Genomic DNA, 21,968 nt, shown 5'->3' on the forward strand with positions numbered 1-21,968 from the left:
GGTAACGCTATACCCCCGCATTGTTTCGGAAGGGATAGTTGAGATCGTGGTATTCGAGGCCGCTTCTGTGCCCAGACAAAACGGGTAAACAGGGCTTGCACCTGCCTAAAATAGGCAGGGGGGATTTTGATCGGCAAAGTCTGAAACAGATACAAAAATTTAGGTAAAATGCACATTTTCAGTAAATTACATCTACCGAACCAGGAGTGTGTTCCCTTTTGCCACGAGTCCAGAAGCAGCCGCGTCTTAGTAAGTAAGGGGGGGAAATTGCGTCCGTACAGATCCGCGAGGTCTGGAGAAATGCTAGTGCCTAGATAAGTCAGGGCGGTCGTCGTCCACTTAAAACGAAAGCTAGAGCGTAAAGTGGGAAGTAACCGTGGCGGTACCAGTATCCCCATGGCTTCCGATTTGGTGAAGTTAATCTTTAGGTTGGACAATGTGCCGTACACCTCAAACTCCCTGAGCAGGTTCGGTAAGGAGATGCTGGGGTTAGTCAATGTGAAAAGCATATCGTCCGCATAAGCCGAAATTTTATATTGCGCGTCTCCCAGAACAACCCCCTGTATGTCTGGGTTCAGTCTCACCGTGGCTAAGAAAGGTTCTAAGGATAGCGCGAACAGGAGAGGAGATAGGGGGCAACCCTGGCGCGTCCCATTGGTTATCGGGAAGGGAGTTGATAAAGTCCCATTGACTTTAACTTGCGCAGTCGGTCCAGAGTAAACCCCCGATATACGCGCTATCATCCGTTCCCCCAATCCCACATGTCGGAGCACAGCAAACAGAAAGGGCCAGCTCACGCGATCAAAGGCCTTTTCAGCATCCGTGTTCAACAACACACACGGTGTGCCCGCCGACCTCACCACGTGAATCAGATTGAGCACCTTCGTGGTACTGTCTCGGGCCTCACGGGAGGGAATGAAGCCGACCTGGTCTAAATGGACTAATTGCTGGAGATGACTTGCCAGCCTAGCAGCCAAGACCTTGGTGTAAATTTTTAGATCCACATTTAGGAGAGAAATCGGACGGTAACTACCGCAGGATGCCGGGTCCTTCCCCTCTTTATGAATCACTGAGATGTGAGCAGCTAAGGAATCTCTAGTGAAGTCCCCTCCTATCCCTATGGTGTTAAAAAGCGCAAGCATGGGTTGCCCCAACAGGTCTAGCAATCGTCGATAGTATTGGAGCGTATAGCCGTCCGGTCCCGGAGCCTTCCCCGGCTTCATCGTCCCTATAGCGCTACGGATTTCGGCCATGGTAATGGGCGAATCTAGTTCCTCCCGCACTTCTGGTGACAGAGATGGCATCTGGGATCTCTCTAGGTAATCGGCCAAAGCCGTCGGAAGAGGGTGATGCGCCCGCAAATTATACAGGTCCGAGTAAAAATTCCTGAACTCACGGGTAATTTGCATGGGTAAGTGGACCTTCCGGCCCCCCGGCGCCATGACATGAGGAACATAAGTTAAAAGTCTACGCTCCCGCACCAGTCTCGCCAGTAGCTTCCCACATTTGTCGCCTGCCTCATAAGTCAGCTTGCGGCAAGATTGTAGAGCTGCCTTAGCCCTATAATAAAGTATATCCGTAATCTTCCTCCGGACGATCAGTAGGTCATTTTCAGAGGATTGGGAGGGGGCATGTTTGTGTCTGGCCTCCAAGACGTGTAGCTGCGCTAAAAGCTGGTCTAACTGCTTGGCGCGCTCCCGTTTTATCCGTGCCCCATGTTTTATGAGGACCCCGCGCACTACTGTTTTGTGGGCCTCCCACAGAACTCCCGGGGCACAGTCAGGGAGGTCATTTTCCTGAAAATAACAACGCAAAGTGTTGGTAACATCCTCCAAGACTTCCGGGGTCTGTAAGAGGCTTTCGTTCAACCGCCAAAATCTATTCGTCAAAGAGGGAGCATCTGAGAATCTGTAGGTTAGGAAAACCGGCGCATGGTCCGACCACGTCCTGTCACCGATGGAGGAGCTAACAACCGCATGCAATTGGGAGTGGGGGATCAGAAAATAATCAATTCTGGTGTAGAGCTTGTGCATGGGGGAGTAAAACGTGTAATCTCTCTCACCCGAGTGTTGGAGTCTCCAAATATCTATGAGTTGTAAGTTATGTAGCGTCTTTGCGATACGTTTAAGCTGTGCAACCGGCATGGAAGTCTGACCCGACGAAGTGTCTACAGACGGGACTAGCGGGACATTAAAGTCACCCCCCAGCAACAATTGCCCTTCTTTAAATTCCTGCAATTTGTCCATGGTCCTCTCTAGAAAAGTGGCTTGGAGCTCATTAGGGGCGTAAACGGCCGCCAAAGTTACCTGGACATGGCCAAGAAGCCCTTTAATAAATACATATCGGCCTGAGGGGTCTAACAGGGACCCCTGGCACCGCCACGGGAGATGACCAGAGAGGAGTATGGAGACCCCTTTGGATTTAGCTAGCGGGTTGGTCGAATGATACGCCCACGGGTAGTGTCTATTACGTAGATATGGCAGGGCAGTCGGTTTAAAATGCGTCTCTTGAATAAAGGCGATATCCGCATGGAATCTTCGCAGATCAGCTAAAAGAATACGACGCTTTTCGGGCGTATTAAGGCCCTTCGCGTTAAGGGAGAGAACCTTCACATGTGATACTGACATGATCACATTGGGGGGAACCACCAAATCGGAAAGGGGGGGGGAACACCGGGGTGGGTAGACAAGGTTAATAGGAAGGGAGGGGGGGGGGGGGGTTCAGGTGGGACCAGGGCGGGGTTAGAGTGGGGATGGGGAAGGGGCGGGAAGGGCAGAGGAGGGGAAAAGATAGCAGCAGAAGGGATGAGATAGGAATAAGCAGAGATAGAAAGGAGAGATGTGAACAGGAAAGTCAGAAGGCAGGGACCAGTTTAGGAAGAGGGGAGAACCAAATGGAGGAGAGGAAGAGAAGAACAAAGAACCGTAACACGGGAGTGGGCCTAGTGCCCCTATCTCCCTACTATAGAAATATGAGCATATAAGCTCCCCGGGGGAACAAACCGTACCCCCCGGCGAGATATGCCAGCCTAATGGTGGGGACGAGACTGACCAGGAACCAGGCAGCCAGCTCCACAGGTTCGCCACCCACCTCTAGTAGATCACAGATGCACTATGCAGAACACCTCAAAACATCAAAACCAAAACAAACAAAATACAGAATCAAACCAAAAATCAAATGTGCAAATAAAGTGAACAGACAGAGCAGAAGGATAAAATACTGAACAGCGACCCAGGGAAGGCGGTCAACATGACTCTTCTCAGCTGAGAAGGGTAAACAGAGGCCCATCTGGGTACATACAATCCGCCGCCCCCTCAAGTCTCAGAAACCTCTCTGTCCCGGACACCCCCCTCCCAACACGGACAACAGGCAACACCCATCAGCAATGTGGCCCCCCCTCCCAAGCCCAGAAAACATGGCAATCAGTTCCCAGCACCAGTCAGCAGAGAAAAGGGCCATCATATATCCGAACGTTCAAGCCCCCGGTTCCGGTCATGTAAAGAGAAGTCCCCATCCGATCGGGTCACAGGGGTGGCCAGGGCAGCGGAACTCAGCGTAATAGCGTTCGTTCGATCGATCACATCCAGGCGTCCCCCGCCAAAAGGTATAGAGGAACCGTCGGAAAATACGACGGTCAGCTTGTCCGCTCGTAGAGGAGTGCGGGCACATCAGCGAAGGTTAGCAGGCAGTCCTACCCCGTGCCAACCCCGGGGCAGCTAACAGCGCTATCCCCTATGAAGAGGACAGCCGCACGGGGGATTAACCCCCCCCAGAAGATTCAGAAGTGGAGAGTCCAGGTCCAGCTCGAAACCCAAAATAAAAAATGTTAGCACCCGGGGAACATCCTCACATGGAGGTGGCGGATGAGGCGACTCCAGCAATGGCTCCACGATGAGGGGGGGGAGGGGGGGAGGCCCGGAAAGTTGCTGAAGGGGAGTTAAGGAAAAATAAAAAATGGGGGGGGGGCGACCATGCACAAAGTCTACATCCGCAACGTAAAACAACGGGACATCGAGACATCGCAAAGGACAGAGGTAATAACCCCGGAGACAGCCGAAGGGAGGAGGGGGGGGCAGCTGGTCAGAAATCAGAAAAAACAAAGGAGGGGTACCTTAGAGCTCGCGGGAGTCCTCCCCCGAGGGCGCTCTAGATCTGCGGCGCTGTCGCTGTTGTCTAGGTGGGAAGTCATTCCGTCGTCCCCGGGTCGGCTCTGGACCTTGCGGACGAGGTAGAGACGCCAGCCAATTCGGAACAACGATGGGCTCCACGTCCAGGAAACCGAACAGAGCGGGTAGCGAATCCACAGTACGAAGAGAAAAGGTGTGTTGGTCCTTACGAAACGTCACCGAGAGCGGGTAGCCCCAGCGATAGGTAGCACCACATCGACGTGCAAGATCTAGCAGAGGCTTCAGTAAAGCCCGTCGCTGGAGGGTGGCACGGGAGATGTCCGGGAGGATCTTCACCTCAGCTCCATCAAATTCTAAGGTAGGGGCCTCCCAAGCTTTCCGCAGGACCTCCTCTTTAAGGCTATAATGGTGCAGCCGGCAAACTACGTCCCTTGGCCGAGTTAAATCTGTCGACTTGGGGCCCAGAGCGCGGTGTACTCTGTCAAACTCCAGTCTAGAGGGCAATTCCACTCCCGGAATACCGCGGAAGATTGCAGCAACCGTGTCCGCCAAATCCTCTGCTCCAGTCGCTTCAGGCAACCCCCGCAGCCGCAGGTTGTTTCTGCGGCTGCGGTCTTCCATCTCCTCCAACCTCAATTGCTGCGTGAGGAGCATGTCCGCATGGGCCTCCTGCGAGGCCTCCATTGCCGCCATCCGCAACTCCAAGGCCGACAGAGAATGTTCGCCGCCAGCAACCCTAACCGCCAGATCTTTCACCTCCCCTCTGACGAGTGCCATCTCATGTCGGTGTGTCTCTTCCACCCTATCTATTAAGGCGGTGATGTCTGCTCTCGTGGGGAGAGCCTGTAGCAGCAGGCGGAGGTCCGCATCAATCGGCTGTAGTGAGCGGGGGGTCTCCATAGTGTCCCGTGTCAAGCCGTGGGTCACCAGGGGTGTACCCAGCTGCGGAGCCGGTAGGTAAGCCTGGGAGGTCTCTGAGTCCAAATCCGGCGATGAGCAGGTGGCCCGGTCAGCATCCGCGTGGGCCTGCTCCGCCGCCATATTGGGGCCTGTGGAGCGGTGCTGGGAGGACTGAAAAAGTCTCCCAATATCTCCCGATAGCGATGCGGGAGTCGGCGGTCGAGTAGCTCTGTTGAGTTTCTGCAAGGACTTCTTCTTTGAGGCGGGCATAGTGCAATTTAGCAGCAGCAGTAACCGTGGAGGTGAGAGACGGCCGGGAGCTCAGGCAAGGCACGTCTTTACTCTTCCATGTTCAGGCCACGCCCCCGGGGGGGGGGGACACTTTTTGGCAGAACACCGCCCCCCCCCCCCCCGGCTGCCATTTTTATTGGGAATCGAGCTTTGCACTAGTTTTGAAAAAACGTTATTGGACATAAGGAGGTTGATTCTAAAAAGGCAAATAAACTGTGCTCTGCAAGTACATTTCCTCCAGAGCTGCATAAATAGTTTTTTTTAGTTTTGCACTATCGCAGTGATTGCTGGTGGACACATTTTGTGTAAATGTAGCCTTCTGTGCCTACCTCATATGCATACACTTACAAGGGCCCATTAAAACATAAGCCACTTTAAAGGTGGATTTTCATTTTCTTGGAGTTGTGCTTTAAAGCAATTGTGTAATTTAATAACCACCTTTTCTGTATTACCATATGCTTGTCTGATATTTAAAATGCAATTTCAGACCGCCATTATTGTACTGTAGTACTTTAAGAGCAGATCAAATAAAATGAAGGTGCTTTTTGGTAGGTGATGTGATTTACATTTTATGTTTGGTGTTAGTTCTCCCGTCCAATAGTAAAATATTCCATTATTTCATAATGATCTTTGCAGTCAAGGGAAGGGAGAGTAAATGTTTTCAGAATAACCAAGTGGAAGCACACACAGCAGTAAAAACACGGGACAAATGGAACAGTCAAGTCTTCAGTGAGCCGCTCAATTCATTGTGTCTGGCACGCTGGAGATTTTTCTTCTCTGTATCCAGGTGACCATGAAATGAAGCAGTGACACTGAAAATTGTGTTATGTCTGTATTGAAGGATTATGGTGACTCACTCTGCGTGATGAGCCTTGCCGGGCGAACATTTTATAAAGGAGCAAAGGATAACCCCTTTTATGAATCATAGTTTTCATTACCCACAAACTTGTCTTTAACTCTTTGATATTCACTTCACTTGTTACGTTCTTTACTTTTCCAGTTAAAAAAAGAAAAAAAAACTATGGTTGATACCGCTCTTAGATCTGAGAATAACCAACTCTACTCATCAATGCCGTCTTGTCAAATAATAGGAAGCTAGGGTGTGAGGAGTACTGGATCTCTATAATGGAAAAGAAATTCTAGATTGGTGGTTTGCCTGGTATTCAATTTTTTTGTTTGTAGGCAGCTTAAAAAAAAAACATGGGTCATGGATGGGGGCTGGTTGTGTCCAGAGTATTTTTTTAAATGTTATCATCACGTATTTTTTTTAAAAAAAGAGGAAAGCAAAGTGTGCATTTTAGGGCTTCCAATGAGCCCACTTCAAGTCCTTTAAAGTGTAATCTGGATGGTCCAGATTCGATTCTCCCGGAATGGAAAGTATTATAGAGTGCTGGTCAAAGCTTGCCTGGTGCCTGTAGAAAGTGATATCTGTGTGTGGTATGCTTGCCATGATCTCAGTTTAGGTTTCACAAATTTGGCCATGTATAAAATAAGGTAGTCTTGTATACGCGTTGCGTCAGGTACAGAGCTGTCATCATTCTCAAGGCTCTCTTAACGATTGATGTCCTGTTTATGGTCATTTTAAAGGGTTAACATACATTAACTTTTTCAACTCTACCTGTGCTTATTAATTTGAACTCTACCTGCACATTAATTATTAATGAAAATAAAACTATGGGATATCTACAAAGAGCAATGCATGCTAGGTGAGCAGTCCAGTTTTTAAAGTGATCCTGAACTTGCTGTGTTTATAGGGAACATTTTTCAAATGTTTCCCTATTGTCTTGCACCCCCCCCCCCAAAAAAAAAAGAAATAACCCTTCTCGATTATGTGATGGCTAGACCCATCTGTGCTAATTGCTCCAATGTTGTATATCTGCAGTGTGAGTTCCAAGACGTGTCTACCTCTGACCTGTACTTTCATAGAACTGGCCATAGAGTATTCTAACCAGGTATGAACAGGCTGATTGTACTCATGTTGATCGATCAATCAACATGGGTACAACCAGCCTGCGGGATTTTACGTGCGATTATGGCCCCCCCCATGCAGGGAGATTACAATGGCTCCAAGAGATTCCCCCATCAACACTGACTGGGTTGTTGGGTGAACCAAGCTATTTTCTTTGCAGGAAAGAATGTTGCTCTTTCTATGGCAGACTTAAGATTTGATGTGAGATTTAGTGATGTCAGTAGCGTGTTGCTCACCGTTCTCCATGTTGGAAGCTCTGACGTGAGAAAGCAAGCTCCCTGCCTCTGTCAAGGTGGCTGCCTCCAGAGAGGCACCGTACATAACAGGGCATGGCAAGTCAGGAATGTGGGAAAGATCAGCTGGAGGGAGACCACGGGCAATACTAATGACCAGTGATTTGCCATACTCAAACAGGAAACCTCAAATAAAAAATTCATTTAGAGGAAGCTGAAAACCATACAGTACTTTTTGGCGTTAAGAATAAAACAATTTTTAAAGCAGAGTTTAGTGTCACTTTAAACACAGTCATGGAAACACTCAGAAACAGCATATAAATACACAGCAATGCAATTAGAAGCGGCATAATAATTCTAACGTGATTTTACTAGCTGGGGAAACCATTGTCCTGCTATTTGCATTTCATCTGGAAAATAGACACATTCACCCAGGAAGAAGGACTGTCAAACACTAATTAACATAAAAGATCTATTCAGTATACTCAACCACAATCATAGCAGTGTCCAAAAACCACAATTAGCTGTTAATATGTACAATTGATTTGAGAAAACCATAGATTGTTGGTGACTTCCATCGGCGGTAAAAATATATGCGCCATTTACAGCATCTGTACTGAATATCAATGCAGTTTGTGTGTACCTCCTTGTACCAGCCAGTGGATTAAGCTAACCAAACAGAAGAAAGCTTTATATTTGCTTGGGCAGAAGTAACATGTTTTTTGCATCTTGTGTCAAGCAAGTAAACAACCATTTTGGTTTCAGGCTGAGGAACTTTCAATCCTTGTCCAAACAAGTCCTGAATTCCTTGACCTCATTTGCATTTGGGAAATGACCTTTATGACTCTTATCACATGCTCACTTGCTTTACTCCAGCCCTCCTCCCTTATCTGGGGCACCAGCTATTATCCAAATCTTCTTATCCTTGTAGGTTGCTTTGATTTTGAAAGACTTGATTATAGTTGGCCATGCCAGTCAAATGATGAGTGTACCAGTTAAAGGTTTTGTTGTCTTATGCCATTATCCCCAGCTCTGAGGAACTCCGTTTTAACACCAAAATATTGAGGCAATAAGCAAATCCTTGCCACACCCCGATTTATATGTCAAAGGCAAAGCATTAAAGGTAAGCTTTAAGCAAAAATAACAAAAAAATACCTCAAGCATACTGATGCTTAGGCTCCATGCACACTGAAGCTCAAAAAAGCTATTTCTGGACGCCAGATTGCTGGCAGAAAACGCTGGTTGAAAAACCTGCTTTTAACAGCGTTTTATACTAGCGTTAATGAGCGTTAATGAGCGTTAATGAGCGTTTTACAGCGTTAGCGTTAATGGGAGTTTTTTATAAAAATACACAGAGGACACTCCAAAAATCCCACAATGCATTGAAAAATAGAATGCCGAACACTAATGAACGAGCGTTAATGAGCGTTAATGAGCATTAATGAGCGTTTGTCGTTTTTTGCCGCTGAAAAACGGCACTTTGAACGTGAATTTCTGGCGTTCAGAAAAAAGCCCATAAACTCCACTGCTCATTAAAGCTGAAAAACGTCCATGTGTGCATGGACACATAGGCTAACATAGAGTGGAGTTTATGGGCTTTTACAAAAAAACGCCCAAACGCCAATAAACTGCAGTTTATCAGCTTCAGTGTGCATGGAGCCTTAAAGAGGTTGTAAAAAAAACAAACCTTCAAGACAAAGGCATAATAAGCTAGTATGCATTGCATACTAGCTTATTATCAAATACTTACCTTAGAACATTACCTTAGAACAATGGCACACCTCTGACAAGACCAACATGTTTCCCAGATTTACTTCTGAATTTGCGGGCTCCAGCGCTATGATTGGCCGGAGCTGCAGTTACGTTACTCCCGCCTATGCGCACGAGAGCCGCCAGTCATGGCAAGGGCCCTGAAGAAACGGTACTAGCAGGCCGTTTCTTCAGTGTGGATGCGCCGATGATGACGGCGGCAGCGTATACAGTAAATATATCCTAAACGGTGCAAGTTTAGGAGATATTTACAGTAACTAGAGGTGAGCCTTATTATTCACTCGAAAGTAGGTACGATTAAAGAGAGAGACTTTACTATTTAATTATAAATGGCTGTTGATAATTTGAAAACTGCAGTGATGGAGTATTTTTTGGTCTTGCATTCTGAACGTCTATTATACTGGGATTTTTCAGTTTCAATATGTTTGAGTGAACAAGAAAATATAAACTGCTCATGGAACGCTCTCACAGGGGCTACAAAACATGAATACAAGTCCAAAGGGCAAATCACCACAATACACAAATGATATAATGTAAGTAGGGGGTGGCATCAAGACTGGCCACAGTACAAAATGCAAACCCCCCTGTCTCTGGGGGGAAAAACCTTCGCCCGCTACCCCCTTCCATGGGGGGCAGCAGTAATTCTGAGAAGAGAGAGAGACTATGAAGAAGAGGAAAAGAAGTGAAGAGACAAGAGAAGGAATGTTAGAGAAAAGAGGGGGGGGGGAAGGGATGGGGAAACTCGGATGCGGAGGCCCCACCAAGAGGAGTCAGACCAGGCCTAGGCATGCTGCTTGGAGTGTAGGGAACTCATATGAGATCCACGGCTCCCAGATTTTTAGAAATTTAGCATGTGAATCATGTACAACGCTGGACATACTTTCATGTAGCAGCATAGCAGTCATGCGTGTCTTTACCCCATGGAAATCCACCCGTTGGGTCTTCCAAGCCTGGGCAATGGTCATTATACTGGGATTTTTAAGTTGGTGAACTAGAGACCACAGGGATGAATATAAGTTGCACAATCCAGTAATTGCCCTCTTGCAGTCTTCATTCCTTGCATAACCTTTTGCCAGCATAGCATGGATTTGTCACAATAAGAAGGAATCACAATAATTGGAGGAATATGTTTACAGTTGTTGGCTGGAACATCCTACCAGATTCCAGACATTATTATATATTTTTTTTTTTGTGAAAATTAAATCGAAAAATCTAATCAGAGTGGTTGCAATAGACTATGCGATTATGTGTACTTCCTTGGTTTTAAAGTTGGCCCTCTCTTGCTTCTTCTAGCACTTTTATTAAGCCTTTTTAAGCTTGGCAGTGATACACTGATGACTACATTATTTTACCACAACAGCCCATTATGATTAAACTTTTATTCCTTGGCTGCCTTTTTTCCAGTGCTGGTTTGAGTCTGGCTAGTTGCTTTGAACCATTATAGACTGTTTTTACTTAACCATCTTGATAAGTAAAGCCCAGTGTTTCAAGTCGCTGATAATTCTAGGGTAGTGCTGCTATATTGTCATGTTCTTTATTTTAACTTGAGGTTGAACAGGGTCATTATTTCCTATTCCTTTTTATTTTTTTTTATTTTTTTACACTGGTAGGAAGATAGTTGTTCATTTTGGCTATTTTTCTTCCTGAGGGTGTTTCCTGGCCAATACTTTGTTCTTTAAAATCATTATCTTTGGTAGCATTTAGGAATTTCCTGCCTGTTTCACATATCCGTTAGATATTCTTAATGACAATGGATAATCTGAATATTACTTTCCCTTTGGCGACCTTTCCGCTCCGATGTTATGTTCTAGATTATCTCAACAATTGTTCGGTGAGATGAACATGAAGCCTTATGGCAATTCAGTTAGTGTGTTAGAAATGTATAGACAATGCCACTCAATGGGCCCTATTTAAACTCAAAGAATTGTCTGTTTAGGGAATCTTAATCTAATGATGAAGGGCAGCGTTGGACCTTTCTGAGTTATAGCGCCTCTTTATATTTGTTCACTTACATTGTGTATACTTTGTATGTCATACCTGGTTTTTGTGTTGGTTTTCTTCGAGTGTTTCACATTTTTCCACATCCACTTTGCAGAAGGGTTAAACAAGGAGGATGTTAGTCCGGTGGCAGGTTATTACATTAAATGGAGGTTGCCCTTGTCTAGCTTCCAGAAGGTTTGTCCCTTGGCGATATGCCACAGAATTATATATTATGTCTGAACACATTAAAAGGGAAAATTATGCAGTAGATCTCTGCAATACATGTACATTTCCCCTTGTTTCACCTGCTTAAAAAACTCTGCAGGCACAGAAAAATACCGGTTGATACTGCCAGAAATAGTGAGGTCCTAACTTATTTTATTAGTGCTCATTTACATGGGCACTTAGCCCTGTACAGCGTGAAGAGCTATTTATTTATGGAGTCGCCTTCCCAGCTGAATTGGAAAGTTGCACGGGTGCAGGGCCCTGGGGTCTGTGCGTTCATCCCTGTTTTCCTGTCAAACTCATCAATGTGAGTATGTACTCATCCATACTCCATCTGGACCCACCCACATAGCTTTTTAAAGTTTGACAGGTACACAGGGACAGGTATATGCTATGAGTAAGGCTTTGGCCAAAACGCATTAGCATATTGTTACTGTAGTCAATAAAGAATTGTCGCAATGCATGTTACTGAGTAGCCGGCTTCATTGTATTAAGAGGATTATTGCTACATTTCAAAGACATTTGGGCCAGAGCACCGGTTCCCAGTCTCCCATGTAGTTTGCGGTAGAGCATGTTTTCTCGAAGTACACCGTCTCTGATGAAGAGGCTGTGCACCTGCCCCTTTCAAACTCAGCTGTGTAGGTAAATCAGTCCAGCTGATGTATGACTGGACTGGGTGCATGATTGAATAAAGCACTTAAATGGACACTTAACGGCATCCTTATTCAGCAAAAATAATCCATACGCTTTCACTACTTAAAGGCCATGTAAAATTCTCCAAAGACATGCAGGTAGGTTAATTGGCTTCTGTCCAAAATTGGCCCTAGTATGTAAATGGGGGACCTTGGATTGTGGGCTCCTTGAGGGTAGGGACCAATGTGAGTGTGCAATGTACAGTGATGGGGACAATTGTAGACACTCAGGTTGAACTGGATGGACTGGTGTCTTTATTCAACCTAACTATGTAAAATTGTTTCTTACTGTTTTTTTTTTTTTGCAATGTTCTCCATTAGCTCCTGAACCTCCTTTTTTCCTTCGCACCTCAGTTTGTTTGGAATGAGCAGTGCACGTTAGTTGTGGTCATGTGCGCTGCTGTATGCATGCCATGCATCCCATAGTCCAAAGCAAGCAAGAGAGGGTCGCTATGTTCCAAAATACAGCGGGACCATGGAGAATGAACATGGTCATCCTCTAACAGGAAATCAGATCACAGCGGCAAAAAAAAAAAGAAGAAATTTGAAGGAGGCTGAGAGCAATAGAGGGTACTTTTCTTTTCTTTTTTTTTTTTTTTTAGTTAGGAATACGTGTTCACATTGCTGCAAAATACAATGTCCTTATACAGTATAAAGGAAATTTTGATTTCAGGTGATATTTCCGTGTGGAGTCATGTTTAACATTATAGTAGCTATAAAGTCCATGGTTCTGACTTATATTTATTATTCACATAAGTCATTGTGGGAATAATTGCAGAAGAAAAAGGGTTATGTACCCTGTAATCGCTGACGTGACGTGAAAGAGGCGACTTAGGAGTGAGCAACTGGTTTTCTTTTCTTCTTTTTAAAGGGGTTGTAAAGACAATTTTTTTTTTGTTTTTTAAATAACAAACATGTTATACTTGCCTCCAATGTGCAGCTCGTTTTGCACAGGGTCCCTCGGCGGCTGTCTCGGCTCTTCCACGCAAGAACTAACCACCTTCATGCGAGCTCTCTCGCATGGTGGTTAGTTCTTGCAGGCACGCTTTCATGATACGGCCGGTGGCTATAGCTGCTCACTGTATCACTCGGCCTTGGCGCACTGCATCATTGGATGTGATTGACAGCAGCCAATGGCTGCGCTGCTTTCATTCCATCCACTCTAGCCAATCAACGGCCAGGCTGAGCGGCAAAGAGGACGTCATGGGTGAGCGCAGCAGGTAAACGGTGGGGCTGGGGGGGCCGTATTGTCGGATGTTTTTTTACCTTAATGCATATGATGCATTAAGGTAAAAAAACACCATACCTTTACAACCCCTTTAAGACAACATGTCTGGGATTTAAGTGGAAGTGGTTCTCATTACAGAAAATGATATTACCTTTTCATAAAACAAAATCTAACCACACTTAAATTTTAATAGTAAGCATACACGACTTTTTAGGAAGAAATGCTATGTGCATTTCCATGAAATGAAAGATTTTTTTTTTCTGTAGTTTGGTAAATTTTCAGACATCTGTTTCCATAGAAAGAAAACTGTATGCAAGCAGTGAGATGCATTCTTATACATACTGTAAGGCTTATTATTCAGTCAAGGGGTTTCATTAGTGTATGGCCATCCTTTTAAATGCTACACCTGTGGGTCATGAGCTGTTTCCCAATAGCCTAGCTGAAAAACTCCCATTGTAAGTAATCAGCCCCATCCTGGCTAAGAGGGCTTGCACACTGCCCATAGCGTCGGCGGTAAAACACCGCTATTTTTAGCAGAGTTTTACCGTTCGGCCGCTAGTGGGGCACTTTTACCCTCGCTAGCGGCCGAGAAAGGATTAAAACCACCCACAATACACTGCAATGCAATAGCAGCGTTTTGCCGGCGGTATTGCAGCGCTGTCCCATTGATTTCAATGGGAAGCAGCGGTGGAGGAGCGGTAAAAACACCGCTCCAAAGAAGCTGCTGGCAGGACTTTTCCTGACGTCCTGGCAGCACACCCCCGGTGGAGAACAATAGTGCAGCAGTTTGAGGGCGGATTGCAGGTGCTATTTCTAACGCTATAGTGCCTGCAAAACGCCCTCTGTTAGAAAGGTGTCTATAGGCTAGGATGCAACGTACATTGAGCTCTCACCCCCAGTATCACTGGAGTGAACACTTTTCCTAATTTAAAACCTCTTTGGAGAGTCATTTCATTTCTTGTGAAGCAGTAAAGTTTGGATATAGGCCTGCACCTGTATACACAGATGCTATTCATTTCTCTGTTCTATCCTCCTATGAGCAAGCTCTCTCTGATATACACAGCACTATATAATGCCCTGGAGCCTGATTGACTTTCAGTACTGTTCCTTCCCCTATCTGAGTTCTGCTGTGCGGGGCTTTGTGGGGCTGATACAAAGACAGAGTGCATTACTATTTATTACATATATATAAGCATTTTTTTAATACGTGCACATTTTCATTAAATGGCTGTATATCTGTAATAGCTCATGTTTCCATTTTAAATGTACAATAAAATATTATAGAGAACATCAAAATGAATATCTGCTCCGTTTTTTAGATAAATAAAATATACTAGCAAAGACTTGGTAGCCGTTGCTTTTACTGTAGACTGACATTGGTGGCTGAGTAATGGGGTGCTTTTTTTTTTTTCTTGGAGATCTTACATTTCATGCAGAAGGGATTTGTGGTTCAGGGATGTAGGCTGTACAGGAGAAATATTTCAGACCAGTTGGGATGGAGGAGGAGTAGTATAAAGAATTGCAGCCTAGAGGGCGGAAATGAGTAATATGTGTGTCCCTATGAGATCTAATGTACAAGATGACTAAATCAAGGTAATATCTACATTCAACATTGTTATTAGTTCCTTTATTGTGCCTGAGATTTATTTAAAGGGCATTGACTGTTCTTATATAAATATGAATCATTTCATTTGCACTATTCAATATCAGGCTAAAGCTATATCTGAAGTAGTTGACCTTATTTCCGCTTTATATAGTACAGTGGTCTCCAAACTGGAGCCCTTTGCCTGCCCTTGAGGCACTATTCTTCCTGCTGTTACAAGGCACAATTCCTCCTACTGATACCAAGGCTGAGGCATTATTCCTTCCGCTCGTGCCAACAGTGGGACATCATTCCTTCTGCTCGTGCCAACAGTGGGACATTATTCCTTCCGCTCGTGCCAACAGTGGGACATTATTCCTTCCGCTCGTGCCAACAGTGGGACATTATTCCTTCCGCTCGTGCCAACAGTGGGACATTATTCCTTCCGCTCGTGCCAACAGTGGGACATCATTCCTTCCGCTCGTGCCAACAGTGGGACATTATTCCTTCCGCTCGTGCCAACAGTGGGACATTATTCCTTCCGCTCGTACCAACAGTGGGACATTATTCCTTCCGCTCGTGCCAACAGTGGGACATTATTCCTTCCGCTCGTGCCAACAGTGGGACATTATTCCTTCTGCTCGTGCCAACAGTGGGACATTATTCCTTCTGCTCCTGCCAACAGTGGGACATTATTCCTTCTGCTCCTGCCAACAGTGGGACATTATTCCTTCTGCTCCTGCCAACAGTGGGACATTATTCCTTCCGCTCGTGCCAACAGTGGGACATTATTCCTTCTACTTTTGGACTCCTACTGGACCTAGTCTGCCCTTCTCTAAAGTCTGAATGACCGTAAACTGACCCTTTTGTTTGGAGACTGATGTAGTTATATGTAATTGGGTTAGACTTAAAGCTTTATGGCAATTTTTTTTATAATCTGAGAATATTTCCTATTACAAAAATAGTTTTTACGTTTCTGCTAGAGATTGTTGGTTGATTTCTAGGAGATTGCTCTCATATGATTAATCTCACAGGGTAAACTTGTAGGGGAACAATCGTTCAAGAATTTTATAAATGAGATTGTTGAACACTTAATCTGCTACTATTCAAGTCTGTGGAGAGTAAGGGAGATTAATCACTAATAGTTTCTATGCAATTAAATTGCAGCATTGTGCGATTTTGGGAGACTCATCATTCAGTTCCCCCTACATCTGTCTGTTTGGTGTGTTGTATTGAGGCAGCCATTTGAGTAGGCTACTAATGCATTAGAATGGACTAACAAAAATGCACCCCCCCCACTTTATTTTTCTCCAAAACATCGCTCCAGAAAGCAATTGCGCTGCAGTGAAGGTACATTTCCGAAGTGCGCTGTGGTATCCTTTTAAATTAAATATCATTGCAACGCGCTAACCTATATAGGGATGCAGCACATAGGCTGCACTGCAGAAAATCTATCGCCTAGTAGCCCTAGCCTCAAGCAATTGAGCTTTCCAGGTGTTATTAAAGGTTTATGCCACCAAATAGCAATCAGGAAAGCTTAATGTCTGTCCTCTACCTGCACCCACTCTCTCTTGGTTGCCCATACCTCCCCGTCGGAGAAATGGAAGGTGAAGATGCCAGGGGAAGAAGGGTATATTCACATACTTTTCAAAAAATAACCTGCACAGTCCTGCTTGAAGGTTAGGACAGGCATTCTGTAGGAAATTCTAGTACTGATGACCTTATTGCTGCTTTGTATGCAATGCTAGCCAGGCAAGGGATAATGCAGTCTGTCTGCTGTACTGCCCTGCTCTTTAGATTCTGGCAGAGCTATAGTCGTGAATCAGATTTAATGGTACAGAGAGAATACTGCATGCTGAGTGGAACTGGGATCTATGTGTCCTGCATTTGCTAGAATCAGCAGCCAGAATATTATACTGCAACACGCTACTCTTAGAGCAGTCTGGGAAGGTTACTTAAGGGTGCAATTAGTCAAATCAGTTTACCCAGCACTGTGTTTTTTTTTTTTTATTGAGCGTGTATGGCTCCTAATGGGAGAAACGTCATCTTAAAAATAGCTTTGCTATGCGTCTGCAGGGTGTTTCCCCTCATATGTATATACTAGAAATCACCCTATAGACACAGATGTGTTTCCTTATTTATTTCTTGAGCTAGTGCCAACATATGATTCAGGGCTTTACAGAGTTCATTGTGCCAGTCACCTTGGGCATTATGACATAGAAGCTTATAATTGTAATGTCCCTGTCACAGCCTTTTAAACACACAAATAACTAAAAGGTTCCATTCAGAGGTCTGTTCAAGGGTCATTTTACCTAAAAGTGATAATGTTCTCTTCACATTTAGGTAGCAAGATTTCTGCGCATGTTTTAGGGCCTGCACAACCGCCACAAGACTATTACCGGGAAGGTATTTATTTTACATTATGGAGAATACAGCAAGAAATATGGGAGCTCTGTATAGCTTTATGTGTAAAGACAGAAAAATCATAGATCTTGTTCCCCAGTACTCTGCTGGATTTGCAGGAAACATTGCGAAGGGAATATTTTAGGCCGTAACTGCAGTTTATTCTCAACAATGCTGGGAATATATTTTATATCCAGTATTCTGTTCCAGCATGTTGTTGCAGTTTTTAGGGTACGTAAATCCATTTATATTGATGACACCCAGAGGGCACAAACTAATGTCCTTACCATCCTCACTATGGCTGGTTTGGATAAAGTCAATTAACATACTAGTATGTCTTTGAGTGCAAGGCTTGCTGCCCTGGAGCTTAAAGGGATAACACTACCTGTGGTACAGTTTGCATTAATAAATACCCCCCATGCCCTTAGTGCAGCCTACTTGTCCATACATTCATCTTCCTTCTTGATCCAGCAGTATTCACTTTGAGGCCCTACCACATTGCCTCACTACTTTTCCCAGGGAAATTTTATGGCCAGGTTTTCTTCTTTGTGCGCATGCCCTTAGTCATTCTTATGGATAAGCCACACTCATGGTGGCCTCTAGCAGAGATTGGCTTGCCCATAGGAATGAATGGAACCTGATGCCCCAATAAGCAGAAGCAGCTATTTCCCCTGAAAGGACTGCACACTGCCATGCAAGGCCACACAACCGATATCCCTGAATTGTGGACAAAGTAATTATTTCAGCTGGCAGGCTGCTCTCGGGGTAGTAAGGGAGGAATTGATTATAGGACAATTGTACTAAATCTACGGTTGTCAATTAAGCCTTCAAAAACAATTTGGCAGTTCCAGCTTCCATATTACTGGCCTGACAGACTCCCTTGAATAGAAAAGTCGAGCTTGTAAAAGCCACACACTACCATTAAGTAGCCTCTTCAAGTGTTGATCTACCCTTGAAAATGAAAACAAAAAATGAAATTTAAATTAAAACAACTATTATTAGAAGAAATTATATTTCAAGAAACAAATACTTAGGGTTCCCCCAAAAAGTATCTGTTGATGAAGTAAATCTCAAAATTGACTTCCTCTACTAGTTTCATGTGAGGCCATGGACATGGACACCTGCGAACTTGGACATAACCATGGGGATTCATTTGGAATTGTGCAAAACTACCCCCCCCCCCCCACCCTTTGTGTCTATGAAAGACCCCATTTTTCTCAGTAAGCTTTCCACAAGATTTTGACGTGTAATTTGGTCATTTATACCCAATCTGCCAAAGTGATATTGACTAGATGACCTGGCTCGCAGTTGGCATTGCAGTTCCTTATAGTAGTGATCAGTAGGGTTGAGGTCAGAGCTCGATACAATCCAGTCAAGTTCCTCCACACCAAACTCATCAAACCATGTCTTTATGGACCTGGCTTTGTGCTCTGGAGACCTGTGTTCGGAGGAGTATCTACATGATTATGGGATATAATATACATATCTTTGCAAAACATTGCGGGGGACACGCGCGCACACGCACATACATATATATACACACACATATATACACACACATATATACACACACATATATACACACACATATATACACACACATATATACACACACATATATACACACACATATATACACACACATATATACACACACACATATACACACACACATATACACACACACATATACACACACACATATACACACACACATATACACACACACATATACACACACACACACACACACACACACGTCAATTAAGCCTTCAAAAACAATTCAGCAGTTCCAGCTTCCATATTACTAGCCTGACAGACTCCCTTGAATAGAAAAGTCGAGCTTGTAAAAGCCACACACTACCATTAAGTAGCCTCTTCAAGTGTTTATCTACCCTTGAAAATGAAAATGTCTGGAAAATCCAGGTATATCTGTGCACCAGTGCCTTGCTAATAGCAGATCCCACCCTTTACATACAGCCTGAGGCCTTGACTTCAATCCCTGACAGCTCCCTACTTGCATTGTGTTCATGTATTCTGCATCATGCTGTTGCTGACAGGGAAATACACAAAAATATATAGGCAGACTATGTCTGAGAACATGATAAAAATTCAGCAGTAAAAGACATCAATGTGTATTTATTGATTGGCAGTGTTTGGAGGAGAAGCAGGTATCCAGGCTTTCATTGTACTGACAAAACATTTCTTTGTTCTGCTGACAGCAAGCTAATGACTTGCAGCATCAGATAAGATTTACATTCCTAAAGGTTGTCTACCAAAAGAGTATTTTTTTATGTAGATTAATGGAGCTCCCTTGAGATCCTGTGAGGGTCAAGGGAAGTGACAGTTTCAGCAAGTACTGATAAGCTCCATCTTCCTTGATCAGTTGCTGGCTGAATGAGAATAATGAAAGTGAAGGATGATTATCACTGTAGATAGGAACCTAATGACAGCCGACCCATTTATAGGGCAAAATAACCCCAGCTGACCATTATTTTTTCATTATAATTCTGATATTGAATGACCAGGATGGTAATTGTGGTTACCTAAAGCTCTCCTAAGGTATGTGGCCATCATATGACTGCTTCTCTTGTGACTTCTGAAGTCTAGAAGTACAGCTTGAACACTGAATATCAGGATTTGTCTGCTTTGGCTGTAACAACCGTCAGTGTTGTATTTTTGGATGTCTGGTCATGCCCATGTCATTAATTGTATTTTTTGCTATATGATCATGACTGGGTCACAATATTTTATTTTCCAGTGTACTGTCATACCATCTCTACGTCTGAGACACTCTGACTCTCTAAGATGCTCTTTTTATATCCAGTCATGTTACTGTGCTGTCGCCAATTCACCAAACTGGTTGCAAAATGTTCTTCCAGCTCTTCCTCGTTAATCCCACTTTGCCAGATTTTTGTTGCCCTGTCCCAACTTTTTTGAGATGTGTTGCCACCATCAATAAAATGGTAAATTTTCTCAGTTTAAACATGTAATATGTTTTCTATTTTCTATTGTGAATAACATATGGCTTTGTGAGGTTTTCAAATCCTTGTATTCTGTTTTGATGTAGATTTTACACAGATTCCCAGCTTTTTTGGAATTGGGGTTGGTATAATCTTATAATCAAACAACATTATCACCTATCCGTTTTATCACTCCAGAAGACATACCGTTATCTTCTTTTCCATTATGATGTAATAATAATAAAATAAGAGAGAGTGAGATTTATTCAGGAATTTGTACTGCTGTGTGGCACATAGAACTTGTCTTGTGGTCTTGTTGATTGTTGGTGTTAATGCTGGTTTATCATTGACAGGGAGCGATAAGGTTCCTTGTATTGGTTTTGCAATTTTTTGTTACGTTTACCAAGCTTGCATTGCTAGATGACGGAACAGAAGTTTTGTAAAAGTCAGTGACGGATATGACGCCTATTTATTGAACGTTTCTTCAATAATATTTTCCCTCTTCTATGGCACATTTCTGGTATAAAAGTATTCTCTGGGCACTGAATTGGAAACGTTTGAAGGCACACTCCCAGCGACCTGTCATTTGTAACCCATATGATGGCTATGTTTCATGGATTCATTCATGCACAGGCTATACTCCTCCTATAAGAGGGTTTGGACTGGGTAGCAAACTGAAAATATCATTGGATAGCAATATCCAACATTGCAACCGCTGACCGTAAAATTTGTATGCAATTTTAAATGGAATAGAAAAATCTGCTAAACTTTATACCTTAATTTTTCTTCATTATGTAGCTATTTTGAGTTATTTTTGCAATGCTTAACCTTATTTATAGTGTGGATTTTCTCATTTTTATATACGGTTTACAATTGCATATTTTTGTTATTGATATGAAATGTAGCAGTTTGTAGCTTAGCCACTAGAGGCAGCGTAAATTGGCTACTAAATGACTGTTTACCATCCATTGAGATACGAGAGCAGCTACACAGGGGGTGCATTGTTTTCAATGAGACAGTGGATTCATTATGAGAAGGTGCAGTAAACCAATAACTGTTGTGTGGCTCTGGAAAAGGATAAATTAGACCTTGAATATGTAATAAGCGTATATGGATGCCCTCATGTACACATAGAATTACAAACTAAATACAAAAAAAAAAAAAAAAATCTTTACATACTGTATACACAGATATGGCTATACATTCACTTTTAAGCTAGACATTCAAAGTAAAATATGCTTTAATTCTGAATGAACTTGCCTTAAGGAAATCTTTTATTCTAGAGAAAAGCAAATTGATTGGCAGATCAAGAGAACTGGATGCTTCCAGGGAAATCGAGAGTGCAAGATCACCCAGCCCACAGAGGATCTTGCATTTTATGATTCCCAGTTGCTTTGATTGATATATTTTGCGATATATCAACGTTAATGCGAATTGGTGCATATATATATATTTTCTGTATAGTGCCCTATAGCTTAAATTATTCCTTTCCTTTAATATTTACAGCCCTTGTTTTGTTCAATGGAGCAGGCTTAACATTTCACCCCATAGGCAGCTCTGCTAAGTATTCAGAGGACAATAGAATGTCAGTAGGAAATGTCCAGT

The 21,968-nt window shown here is 43.7% G+C and overlaps 1 protein-coding gene across 1 annotated transcript in view; it reads left to right on the plus strand.

Moving 5' to 3' along the window:
* JMJD1C (jumonji domain containing 1C) overlaps nucleotides 1–21,968 on the plus strand; it is a 443,208-nt gene that overhangs the window by 195,265 nt on the left and 225,975 nt on the right. The window lies entirely within an intron of this gene.

Source organism: Lithobates pipiens, unplaced genomic scaffold (genome assembly GCF_037356315.1).
Source record: "Lithobates pipiens isolate NorthernLeopardFrog02 unplaced genomic scaffold, aLitPip1_a1.2 Scaffold_25, whole genome shotgun sequence".
NCBI classification, from domain to species: domain Eukaryota; kingdom Metazoa; phylum Chordata; class Amphibia; order Anura; family Ranidae; genus Lithobates; species Lithobates pipiens.